Below are 13,123 nucleotides of genomic sequence, written 5' to 3' on the forward strand. Positions count from 1 at the left end.
GTTGTCCGACTAACTCACCCCTTGTGGACGTGCGTTGTCCGACTAACTCACCCCTTGTGGACGTGCGTTGTCCGACTAACTCACCCCTTGTGGACGTGCGTTGTCCGACTAACTCACCCCTTGTGGACGTGCATTGTCCGACTAACTCACCCCTTGTGGACGTATGTTGTAGCGTTGTCCGACTAACTCACCCCTTGTGGACGTGTGTTGTCCGACTAACTCACCTCTTGTGGACGTATGTTGTAGCGTTGTCCGACTAACTCACCACTTGTGGACGTGCGTTGTCCGACTAACTCACCCCTTGTGGACGTGCGTTGTAGCGTTGTCAGACTAACTCACCCCTTGTGGACGTATGTTGTAGCGTTGTCTGACTAACTCACCCCTTGTGAACGTGTGTTGTCCGACTAACTCACCTCTTGTGGACGTATGTTGTAGCGTTGTCCGACTAACTCACCCCTTGTGGACGTGCGTTGTCCGACTAACTCACCCCTTGTGGACGTGTGTTGTAGCGTTGTCAGACTAACTCACCCCTTGTGGACGTATGTTGTAGCGTTGTCAGACTAACTCACCCCATGTGGACGTGTGTTGTAGCGTTGTCCGACTAACTCACCCCCTGTGGACGTATGTTGTAGCGTTGTCAGACTAACTCACCCCTTGTGGACGTGTGTTGTAGCGTTGTCCGACTAACTCACCCCTTGTGGACGTGCGTTGTCCGACTAACTCACCCCCTGTGGACGTATGTTGTAGCGTTGTCCGACTAACTCACCCCTTGTGGACGTGTGTTGTCCGACTAACTCACCCCTTGTGGACGTATGTTGTAGCGTTGTCCGACTAACTCACCCCTTGTGGACGTATGTTGTAGCGTTGTCCGACTAACTCACCCCTTGTGGACGTATGTTGTCCGACTAACTCACCCCTTGTGGACGTATGTTTTAGCGTTGTCAGACTAACTCACCCCTTGTGGACGTGTGTTGTAGCGTTGTCAGACTAACTCACCCCTTGTGGACGTGCTTTGTCTGACTAACTCACCCCTTGTGGACGTATGTTGTAGCGTTGTCCGACTAACTCACCCCTTGTGGACGTATGTTGTCCGACAAACTCAACCCTTGTGGACGTATGTTGTAGCGTTGTCCGACTAACTCACCCCTTCTGGACGTATATTGTAGCGTTGTCCGACTAACTCACCCCTTGTGGACTTATGTTGTAGCGTTGTCCGACTAACTCACCCCTTGTGGAGGTGTGTTGTCCGACTAACTCACCCCTTGTGGGCGTATGTTGTAGCGTTGTCCGACTAACTCACCCCTTGTGGACGTATGTTGTAGCATTGTCCGACTAACTCACCCCTTGTGGACGTATGTTGTAGCGTTGTCTGACTAACTCACCCCTTGTGGACGTATGTTGTAGCGTTGTGTGACTAACTCACCCCTTGTGGACGTATGTTGTAGCGTTGTCCGACTAACTCACCCCTTGTGGACGTATGTTGTAGCATTGTCCGACTAACTCAACCCTTGTGGACGTATGTTGTAGCATTGTCCGACTAACTCACCCCTTGTGGACGTGCGTTGTCCGACTAACTCACCCCTTGTGGACGTATTTTGTAGCGTTGTCCGACTAACTCACCCCTTGTAGACGTATGTTGTAGCGTTGTCCGACTAAGTCACCCCTTGTGGACGTATGTTGTCCGACTAACTCACCCCTTGTGGACGTATGTTGTAGCGTTGTCCGACTAACTCACCCCTTGTGGACGTGCGTTGTCCGACTAACTCACCCCTTCTGGACGTATATTGTAGCGTTGTCCGACTAACTCACCCCTTGTGGACGTATGTTGTAGCGTTGTCCGACTAACTCACCCCTTGTGGAGGTGTGTTGTCCGACTAACTCACCCCTTGTGGGCGTATGTTGTAGCGTTGTCCGACTAACTCACCCCTTGTGGACGTATGTTGTAGCATTGTCCGACTAACTCACCCCTTGTGGACGTATGTTGTAGCGTTGTCAGACTAACTCATCCCTTGTGGACGTGCGTTGTCCGACTAACTCACCCCTTGTGGACGTATGTTGTAGCGTTGTCTGACTAACTCACCCCTTGTGGACGTATGTTGTAGCGTTGTGTGACTAACTCACCCCTTGTGGACGTATGTTGTAGCGTTGTCCGACTAACTCACCCCTTGTGGACGTATGTTGTAGCATTGTCCGACTAACTCACCCCTTGTGGACGTGCGTTGTCCGACTAACTCACCCCTTGTGGACGTATGTTGTAGCGTTGTCAGACTAACTCACCCCTTGTGGACGTGCGTTGTCCGACTAACTCACCCCTTGTGGACGTGCGTTGTCCGACTAACTCACCCCTTGTGGACGTGCGTTGTCCGACTAACTCACCCCTTGTGGACGTATGTTGTAGCGTTGTCCGACTAACTCACCCCTTGTAGACGTATGTTGTAGCGTTGTCCGACTAAGTCACCCCTTGTGGACGTATGTTGTCCGACTAACTCACCCCTTGTGGACGTATGTTGTAGCGTTGTCCGACTAACTCACCCCTTGTGGACGTGCGTTGTCCGACTAACTCACCCCTTCTGGACGTATATTGTAGCGTTGTCCGACTAACTCACCCCTTGTGGACGTATGTTGTAGCGTTGTCCGACTAACTCACCCCTTGTGGAGGTGTGTTGTCCGACTAACTCACCCCTTGTTGGCGTATGTTGTAGCGTTGTCCGACTAACTCACCCCTTGTGGATGTATGTTGTAGCATTGTCCGACTAACTCACCCCTTGTGGACGTATGTTGTAGCGTTGTCAGACTAACTCACCCCTTGTGGACGTGCGTTGTCCGACTAACTCACCCCTTGTGGACGTATGTTGTAGCGTTGTCTGACTAACTCACCCCTTGTGGACGTATGTTGTAGCGTTGTGTGACTAACTCACCCCTTGTGGACGTATGTTGTAGCGTTGTCCGACTAACTCACCCCTTGTGGACGTATGTTGTAGCATTGTCCGACTAACTCACCCCTTGTGGACGTGTGTTGTCCGACTAACTCACCTCTTGTGGACGTATGTTGTAGCGTTGTCCGACTAACTCACCACTTGTGGACGTGCGTTGTCCGACTAACTCACCCCTTGTGGACGTACGTTGTAGCGTTGTCAGACTAACTCACCCCTTGTGGACGTATGTTGTAGCGTTGTCCGACTAACTCACCCCTTGTGGAGGTGTGTTGTCCGACTAACTCACCCCTTGTGGGCGTATGTTGTAGCGTTGTCCGACTAACTCACCCCTTGTGGATGTATGTTGTAGCATTGTCCGACTAACTCACCCCATGTGGACGTATGTTGTAGCGTTGTCAGACTAACTCACCCCTTGTGGACGTGCGTTGTCCGACTAACTCACCCCTTGTGGACGTATGTTGTAGCGTTGTCTGACTAACTCACCCCTTGTGGACGTATGTTGTAGCGTTGTGTGACTAACTCACCCCTTGTGGACGTATGTTGTAGCGTTGTCCGACTAACTCACCCCTTGTGGACGTATGTTGTAGCATTGTCCGACTAACTCACCCCTTGTGGACGTATGTTGTAGCATTGTCCGACTAACTCACCCCTTGTGGACGTGCGTTGTCCGACTAACTCACCCCTTGTGGACGTATGTTGTAGCGTTGTCAGACTAACTCACCCCTTGTGGACGTGCGTTGTCCGACTAACTCACCCCTTGTGGACGTGCGTTGTCCGACTAACTCACCCCTTGTGGACGTATGTTGTAGCGTTGTCCGACTAACTCACCCCTTGTGGACGTGCGTTGTCCGACTAACTCACCCCTTGTGGACGTATGTTGTAGCGTTGTCAGACTAACTCACCCCTTGTGGACGTGCGTTGTCCGACTAACTCACCCCTTGTGGACGTGCGTTGTCCGACTAACTCACCCCTTGTGGACGTGCGTTGTCCGACTAACTCACCCCTTGTGGACGTGCGTTGTCCGACTAACTCACCCCTTGTGGACGTGCATTGTCCGACTAACTCACCCCTTGTGGACGTATGTTGTAGCGTTGTCCGACTAACTCACCCCTTGTGGACGTGTGTTGTCCGACTAACTCACCTCTTGTGGACGTATGTTGTAGCGTTGTCCGACTAACTCACCACTTGTGGACGTGCGTTGTCCGACTAACTCACCCCTTGTGGACGTGCGTTGTAGCGTTGTCAGACTAACTCACCCCTTGTGGACGTATGTTGTAGCGTTGTCTGACTAACTCACCCCTTGTGAACGTGTGTTGTCCGACTAACTCACCTCTTGTGGACGTATGTTGTAGCGTTGTCCGACTAACTCACCCCTTGTGGACGTGCGTTGTCCGACTAACTCACCCCTTGTGGACGTGTGTTGTAGCGTTGTCAGACTAACTCACCCCTTGTGGACGTATGTTGTAGCGTTGTCAGACTAACTCACCCCATGTGGACGTGTGTTGTAGCGTTGTCCGACTAACTCACCCCCTGTGGACGTATGTTGTAGCGTTGTCAGACTAACTCACCCCTTGTGGACGTGTGTTGTAGCGTTGTCCGACTAACTCACCCCTTGTGGACGTGCGTTGTCCGACTAACTCACCCCCTGTGGACGTATGTTGTAGCGTTGTCCGACTAACTCACCCCTTGTGGACGTGTGTTGTCCGACTAACTCACCCCTTGTGGACGTATGTTGTAGCGTTGTCCGACTAACTCACCCCTTGTGGACGTATGTTGTAGCGTTGTCCGACTAACTCACCCCTTGTGGACGTATGTTGTCCGACTAACTCACCCCTTGTGGACGTATGTTTTAGCGTTGTCAGACTAACTCACCCCTTGTGGACGTGTGTTGTAGCGTTGTCAGACTAACTCACCCCTTGTGGACGTGCTTTGTCTGACTAACTCACCCCTTGTGGACGTATGTTGTAGCGTTGTCCGACTAACTCACCCCTTGTGGACGTATGTTGTCCGACAAACTCAACCCTTGTGGACGTATGTTGTAGCGTTGTCCGACTAACTCACCCCTTCTGGACGTATATTGTAGCGTTGTCCGACTAACTCACCCCTTGTGGACTTATGTTGTAGCGTTGTCCGACTAACTCACCCCTTGTGGAGGTGTGTTGTCCGACTAACTCACCCCTTGTGGGCGTATGTTGTAGCGTTGTCCGACTAACTCACCCCTTGTGGACGTATGTTGTAGCATTGTCCGACTAACTCACCCCTTGTGGACGTATGTTGTAGCGTTGTCTGACTAACTCACCCCTTGTGGACGTATGTTGTAGCGTTGTGTGACTAACTCACCCCTTGTGGACGTATGTTGTAGCGTTGTCCGACTAACTCACCCCTTGTGGACGTATGTTGTAGCATTGTCCGACTAACTCAACCCTTGTGGACGTATGTTGTAGCATTGTCCGACTAACTCACCCCTTGTGGACGTGCGTTGTCCGACTAACTCACCCCTTGTGGACGTATTTTGTAGCGTTGTCCGACTAACTCACCCCTTGTAGACGTATGTTGTAGCGTTGTCCGACTAAGTCACCCCTTGTGGACGTATGTTGTCCGACTAACTCACCCCTTGTGGACGTATGTTGTAGCGTTGTCCGACTAACTCACCCCTTGTGGACGTGCGTTGTCCGACTAACTCACCCCTTCTGGACGTATATTGTAGCGTTGTCCGACTAACTCACCCCTTGTGGACGTATGTTGTAGCGTTGTCCGACTAACTCACCCCTTGTGGAGGTGTGTTGTCCGACTAACTCACCCCTTGTGGGCGTATGTTGTAGCGTTGTCCGACTAACTCACCCCTTGTGGACGTATGTTGTAGCATTGTCCGACTAACTCACCCCTTGTGGACGTATGTTGTAGCGTTGTCAGACTAACTCATCCCTTGTGGACGTGCGTTGTCCGACTAACTCACCCCTTGTGGACGTATGTTGTAGCGTTGTCTGACTAACTCACCCCTTGTGGACGTATGTTGTAGCGTTGTGTGACTAACTCACCCCTTGTGGACGTATGTTGTAGCGTTGTCCGACTAACTCACCCCTTGTGGACGTATGTTGTAGCATTGTCCGACTAACTCACCCCTTGTGGACGTGCGTTGTCCGACTAACTCACCCCTTGTGGACGTATGTTGTAGCGTTGTCAGACTAACTCACCCCTTGTGGACGTGCGTTGTCCGACTAACTCACCCCTTGTGGACGTGCGTTGTCCGACTAACTCACCCCTTGTGGACGTGCGTTGTCCGACTAACTCACCCCTTGTGGACGTATGTTGTAGCGTTGTCCGACTAACTCACCCCTTGTAGACGTATGTTGTAGCGTTGTCCGACTAAGTCACCCCTTGTGGACGTATGTTGTCCGACTAACTCACCCCTTGTGGACGTATGTTGTAGCGTTGTCCGACTAACTCACCCCTTGTGGACGTGCGTTGTCCGACTAACTCACCCCTTCTGGACGTATATTGTAGCGTTGTCCGACTAACTCACCCCTTGTGGACGTATGTTGTAGCGTTGTCCGACTAACTCACCCCTTGTGGAGGTGTGTTGTCCGACTAACTCACCCCTTGTTGGCGTATGTTGTAGCGTTGTCCGACTAACTCACCCCTTGTGGATGTATGTTGTAGCATTGTCCGACTAACTCACCCCTTGTGGACGTATGTTGTAGCGTTGTCAGACTAACTCACCCCTTGTGGACGTGCGTTGTCCGACTAACTCACCCCTTGTGGACGTATGTTGTAGCGTTGTCTGACTAACTCACCCCTTGTGGACGTATGTTGTAGCGTTGTGTGACTAACTCACCCCTTGTGGACGTATGTTGTAGCGTTGTCCGACTAACTCACCCCTTGTGGACGTATGTTGTAGCATTGTCCGACTAACTCACCCCTTGTGGACGTGTGTTGTCCGACTAACTCACCTCTTGTGGACGTATGTTGTAGCGTTGTCCGACTAACTCACCACTTGTGGACGTGCGTTGTCCGACTAACTCACCCCTTGTGGACGTACGTTGTAGCGTTGTCAGACTAACTCACCCCTTGTGGACGTATGTTGTAGCGTTGTCTGACTAACTCACCCCTTGTGAACGTGTGTTGTCCGACTAACTCACCTCTTGTGGACGTATGTTGTAGCGTTGTCCGACTAACTCACCCCTTGTGGACGTGTGTTGTAGCGTTGTCAGACTAACTCACCCCTTGTGGACGTATGTTGTAGCGTTGTCAGACTAACTCACCCCATGTGGACGTGTGTTGTAGCGTTGTCCGACTAACTCACCCCCTGTGGACGTATGTTGTAGCGTTGTCAGACTAACTCACCCCTTGTGGACGTGTGTTGTAGCGTTGTCCGACTAACTCACCCCTTGTGGACGTGCGTTGTCCGACTAACTCACCCCCTGTGGACGTATGTTGTAGCGTTGTCCGACTAACTCACCCCTTGTGGACGTGTGTTGTCCGACTAACTCACCCCTTGTGGACGTATGTTGTAGCGTTGTCCGACTAACTCACCCCTTGTGGACGTATGTTGTAGCGTTGTCCGACTAACTCACCCCTTGTGGACGTATGTTGTCCGACTAACTCACCCCTTGTGGACGTATGTTTTAGCGTTGTCAGACTAACTCACCCCTTGTGGACGTGTGTTGTAGCGTTGTCAGACTAACTCACCCCTTGTGGACGTGCTTTGTCTGACTAACTCACCCCTTGTGGACGTATGTTGTAGCGTTGTCCGACTAACTCACCCCTTGTGGACGTATGTTGTCCGACAAACTCAACCCTTGTGGACGTATGTTGTAGCGTTGTCCGACTAACTCACCCCTTCTGGACGTATATTGTAGCGTTGTCCGACTAACTCACCCCTTGTGGACTTATGTTGTAGCGTTGTCCGACTAACTCACCCCTTGTGGAGGTGTGTTGTCCGACTAACTCACCCCTTGTGGGCATATGTTGTAGCGTTGTCCGACTAACTCACCCCTTGTGGACGTATGTTGTAGCGTTGTCCGACTAACTCACCCCTTGTGGACGTATGTTGTAGCGTTGTCCGACTAACTCACCCCTTGTGGACGTATGTTGTAGCATTGTCCGACTAACTCAACCCTTGTGGACGTATGTTGTAGCATTGTCCGACTAACTCACCCCTTGTGGACGTGCGTTGTCCGACTAACTCACCCCTTGTGGACGTATTTTGTAGCGTTGTCCGACTAACTCACCCCTTGTGGACGTATGTTGTAGCGTTGTCAGACTAACTCACCCCTTGTGGACGTGCGTTGTCCGACTAACTCACCCCTTGTGGACGTGCGTTGTCCGACTAACTCACCCCTTGTGGACGTGTGTTGTAGCGTTGTCAGACTAACTCACCCCTTGTGGACGTATGTTGTAGCGTTGTCAGACTAACTCACCCCATGTGGACGTGTGTTGTAGCGTTGTCCGACTAACTCACCCCCTGTGGACGTATGTTGTAGCGTTGTCAGACTAACTCACCCCTTGTGGACGTGTGTTGTAGCGTTGTCCGACTAACTCACCCCTTGTGGACGTGCGTTGTCCGACTAACTCACCCCTTGTGGACGTGCGTTGTCCGACTAACTCACCCCTTGTGGACGTGTGTTGTAGCGTTGTCAGACTAACTCACCCCTTGTGGACGTATGTTGTAGCGTTGTCAGACTAACTCACCCCATGTGGACGTGTGTTGTAGCGTTGTCCGACTAACTCACCCCCTGTGGACGTATGTTGTAGCGTTGTCAGACTAACTCACCCCTTGTGGACGTGTGTTGTAGCGTTGTCCGACTAACTCACCCCTTGTGGACGTGCGTTGTCCGACTAACTCACCCCCTGTGGACGTATGTTGTAGCGTTGTCCGACTAACTCACCCCTTGTGGACGTGTGTTGTCCGACTAACTCACCCCTTGTGGACGTATGTTGTAGCGTTGTCCGACTAACTCACCCCTTGTGGACGTATGTTGTAGCGTTGTCCGACTAACTCACCCCTTGTGGACGTATGTTGTCCGACTAACTCACCCCTTGTGGACGTATGTTTTAGCGTTGTCAGACTAACTCACCCCTTGTGGACGTGTGTTGTAGCGTTGTCAGACTAACTCACCCCTTGTGGACGTGCTTTGTCTGACTAACTCACCCCTTGTGGACGTATGTTGTAGCGTTGTCCGACTAACTCACCCCTTGTGGACGTATGTTGTCCGACAAACTCAACCCTTGTGGACGTATGTTGTAGCGTTGTCCGACTAACTCACCCCTTCTGGACGTATATTGTAGCGTTGTCCGACTAACTCACCCCTTGTGGACTTATGTTGTAGCGTTGTCCGACTAACTCACCCCTTGTGGAGGTGTGTTGTCCGACTAACTCACCCCTTGTGGGCATATGTTGTAGCGTTGTCCGACTAACTCACCCCTTGTGGACGTATGTTGTAGCGTTGTCCGACTAACTCACCCCTTGTGGACGTATGTTGTAGCGTTGTCCGACTAACTCACCCCTTGTGGACGTATGTTGTAGCATTGTCCGACTAACTCAACCCTTGTGGACGTATGTTGTAGCATTGTCCGACTAACTCACCCCTTGTGGACGTGCGTTGTCCGACTAACTCACCCCTTGTGGACGTATTTTGTAGCGTTGTCCGACTAACTCACCCCTTGTGGACGTATGTTGTAGCGTTGTCAGACTAACTCACCCCTTGTGGACGTGCGTTGTCCGACTAACTCACCCCTTGTGGACGTGCGTTGTCCGACTAACTCACCCCTTGTGGACGTGCGTTGTCCGACTAACTCACCCCTTGTGGACGTATGTTGTAGCATTGTCCGACTAACTCACCCCTTGTGGACGTGCGTTGTCCGACTAACTCACCCCTTGTGGACGTATATTGTAGCGTTGTCCGACTAACTCACCCCTTGTGGACGTATGTTGTAGCGTTGTCCGACTAACTCACCCCTTGTGGACGTATGTTGTAGCGTTGTCTGACTAACTCACCCCTTGTGGACGTGTGTTGTCCGACTAACTCACCTCTTGTGGACGTATGTTGTAGCGTTGTCCGACTAACTCACCCCTTGTGGACATGCGTTGTCCGACTAACTCACCCCTTGTGGACGTGTGTTGTAGCATTGTCAGACTAACTCACCCCTTGTGGACGTATGTTGTAGCGTTGTCTGACTAACTCACCCCTTGTGGACGTGTGTTGTCCGACTAACTCACCTCTTGTGGACGTATGTTGTAGCGTTGTCCGACTAACTCACCCCTTGTGGACGTGCGTTGTCCGACTAACTCACCCCTTGTGGACGTGTGTTGTAGCGTTGTCAGACTAAGTCACCCCTTGTGGACGTATGTTGTAGCATTGTCAGACTAACTCACCCCTTGTGGACGTGTGTTGTAGCGTTGTCCGACTAACTCACCCCTTGTGGACGTGCGTTGTCCGACTAACTCACCCCCTGTGGACGTATGTTGTAGCGTTGTCCGACTAACTCACCCCTTGTGGACGTATGTTGTAGCGTTGTCCGACTAACTCACCCCTTGTGGACGTATGTTGTCCGACTAACTCACCCTTTGTGGACGTGTGTTGTAGCATTGTCCGACTAACTCACCCCTTGTGGACGTGTGTTGTAGCGTTGTCAGACTAACTCACCCCTTGTGGACGTGTGTTGTAGCGTTGTCAGACTAACTCACCCCTTGTGGACGTGTGTTGTAGCATTGTCCGACTAACTCACCCCTTGTGGACGTGCGTTGTCCGACTAACTCACCCCTTGTGGACGTATGTTGTAGCGTTGTCCGACTAACTCACCCCTTGTGGAGGTGTGTTGTCCGACTAATTCACCCCTTGTGGGCGTATGTTGTAGCGTTGTCCGACTAACTCACCCCTTGTGGACGTATGTTGTAGCATTGTCCGACTAACTCACCCCTTGTGGAGGTGTGTTGTCCGACTAACTCACCCCTTGTGGGCGTATGTTGTAGCGTTGTCCGACTAACTCACCCCTTGTGGACGTATGTTGTAGCATTGTCCGACTAACTCACCCCTTGTGGACGTATGTTGTAGCGTTGTCCGACTAACTCACCCCTTGTGGACGTGCGTTGTCCGACTAACTCACCCCTTGTGGACGTATGTTGTAGCGTTGTCTGACTAACTCACCCCTTGTGGACGTATGTTGTAGCGTTGTGTGACTAACTCACCCCTTGTGGACGTATGTTGTAGCGTTGTCCGACTAACTCACACCTTGTGGACGTATGTTGTAGCATTGTCCGACTAACTCACCCCTTGTGGACGTGCGTTGTCCGACTAACTCACCCCTTGTGGACGTATTTTGTAGCGTTGTCCGACTAACTCACCCCTTGTGGACGTATGTTGTAGCGTTGTCAGACTAACTCACCCCTTGTGGACATGCGTTGTCCGACTAACTCACCCCTTGTGGACGTGCGTTGTCCGACTAACTCACCCCTTGTGCACGTATGTTGTAGCGTTGTCCGACTAACTCACCCCTTGTGGACGTGCGTTGTCCGACTAACTCACCCCTTGTGGACGTATATTGTAGCGCTGTCCGACTAACTCACCCCTTGTGGACGTATGTTGTAGCGTTGTCCGACTAACTCACCCCTTGTGGACGTATGTTGTAGCGTTGTCTGACTAACTCACCCCTTGTGGACGTGTGTTGTCCGACTAACTCACCTCTTGTGGACGTATGTTGTAGCGTTGTCCGACTAACTCACCCCTTGTGGACGTGCGTTGTCCGACTAACTCACCCCTTGTGGACGTGTGTTGTAGCGTTGTCCGACTAACTCACCCCTTGTGGACGTATGTTGTAGCGTTGTCAGACTAACTCACCCCTTGTGGACGTATGTTGTAGCGTTGTCCGACTAACTGGCCCCTTGTGGACGTGCGTTGTAGCGTTGTCCGAATAACTCGTCCCTTGTGGACGTGCGTTGTCCGACGAACTCGCCCCTTGTGGACGTGCGTTGTCCGACTAACTCACCCCTTGTGGATATATGTTGTAGCGTTGTCAGACTAACTCACCCCTTGTGGACGTATGTTGTAGCGTTGTCTGACTAACTCACCCCTTGTGGACGTGTGCTGTCCGACTAACTCACCCCTTGTGGACGTATGTTGTAGCGTTGTCCGACTAACTCACCCCTTGTGGACGTTCGTTGTCTGACTAACTCACCCCTTGTGGACGTATGTTGTAGCGTTGTCCGACTAACTCACCCCTTGTGGACGTGCGTTGTCTGACTAACTCACCCTTTGTGGACGTGTGTTGTAGCGTTGTCCGACTAACTCACCCCTTGTGGACCTGCGTTGTCCGACTAACTCACCCCTTGTGGACGTATGTTGTAGCGTTGTCCGACTAACTCACCCCTTGTGGACGTATGTTGTCCGACTAACTCACCCGTTGTGGACGTATGTTTTAGCGTTGTCCGACTAACTCACCCCTTGTGGACGTATGTTGTAGCGTTGTCAGACTAACTCACCCCTTGTGGACGTGTGTTGTAGCGTTGTCCGACTAACTCACCCCTTGTGGACGTGCGTTGTCTGACTAACTCACCCCTTGTGGACGTATGTTGTAGCGTTGTCCGACTAACTCACCCCTTGTGGACGTGCGTTGTCTGACTAACTCACCCTTTGTGGACGTGTGTTGTAGCGTTGTCCGACTAACTCACCCCTTGTGGACCTGCGTTGTCCGACTAACTCACCCCTTGTGGACGTATGTTGTAGCGTTGTCCGACTAACTCACCCCTTGTAGACGTATGTTGTAGCGTTGTCCGACTAAGTCACCCCTTGTGGACGTATGTTGTCCGACTAACTCACCCCTTGTGGACGTATGTTGTAGCGTTGTCCGACTAACTCACCCCTTGTGGACGTGCGTTGTCCGACTAACTCACCCCTTCTGGACGTATATTGTAGCGTTGTCCGACTAACTCACCCCTTGTGGACGTATGTTGTAGCGTTGTCCGACTAACTCACCCCTTGTGGAGGTGTGTTGTCCGACTAACTCACCCCTTGTGGGCGTATGTTGTAGCGTTGTCCGACTAACTCACCCCTTGTGGACGTATGTTGTAGCGTTGTCCGACTAACTGGCCCCTTGTGGACGTGCGTTGTAGCGTTGTCCGAATAACTCGTCCCTTGTGGACGTGCGTTGTCCGACGAACTCGCCCCTTGTGGACGTGCGTTGTCCGACTA

The 13,123-nt window shown here is 51.8% G+C and overlaps 1 protein-coding gene across 1 annotated transcript in view; it reads right to left on the bottom strand.

The window, feature by feature from the left end:
• The window catches only part of LOC106591638 (mitochondrial import receptor subunit TOM70), a 147,842-nt gene that overhangs the window by 76,786 nt on the left and 57,933 nt on the right, over positions 1 to 13,123 (bottom strand). The window lies entirely within an intron of this gene.

Source organism: Salmo salar, chromosome 10, assembly GCF_965601325.2.
Source record: "Salmo salar chromosome 10, fSalSal1, whole genome shotgun sequence".
Taxonomy (NCBI): domain Eukaryota; kingdom Metazoa; phylum Chordata; class Actinopteri; order Salmoniformes; family Salmonidae; genus Salmo; species Salmo salar.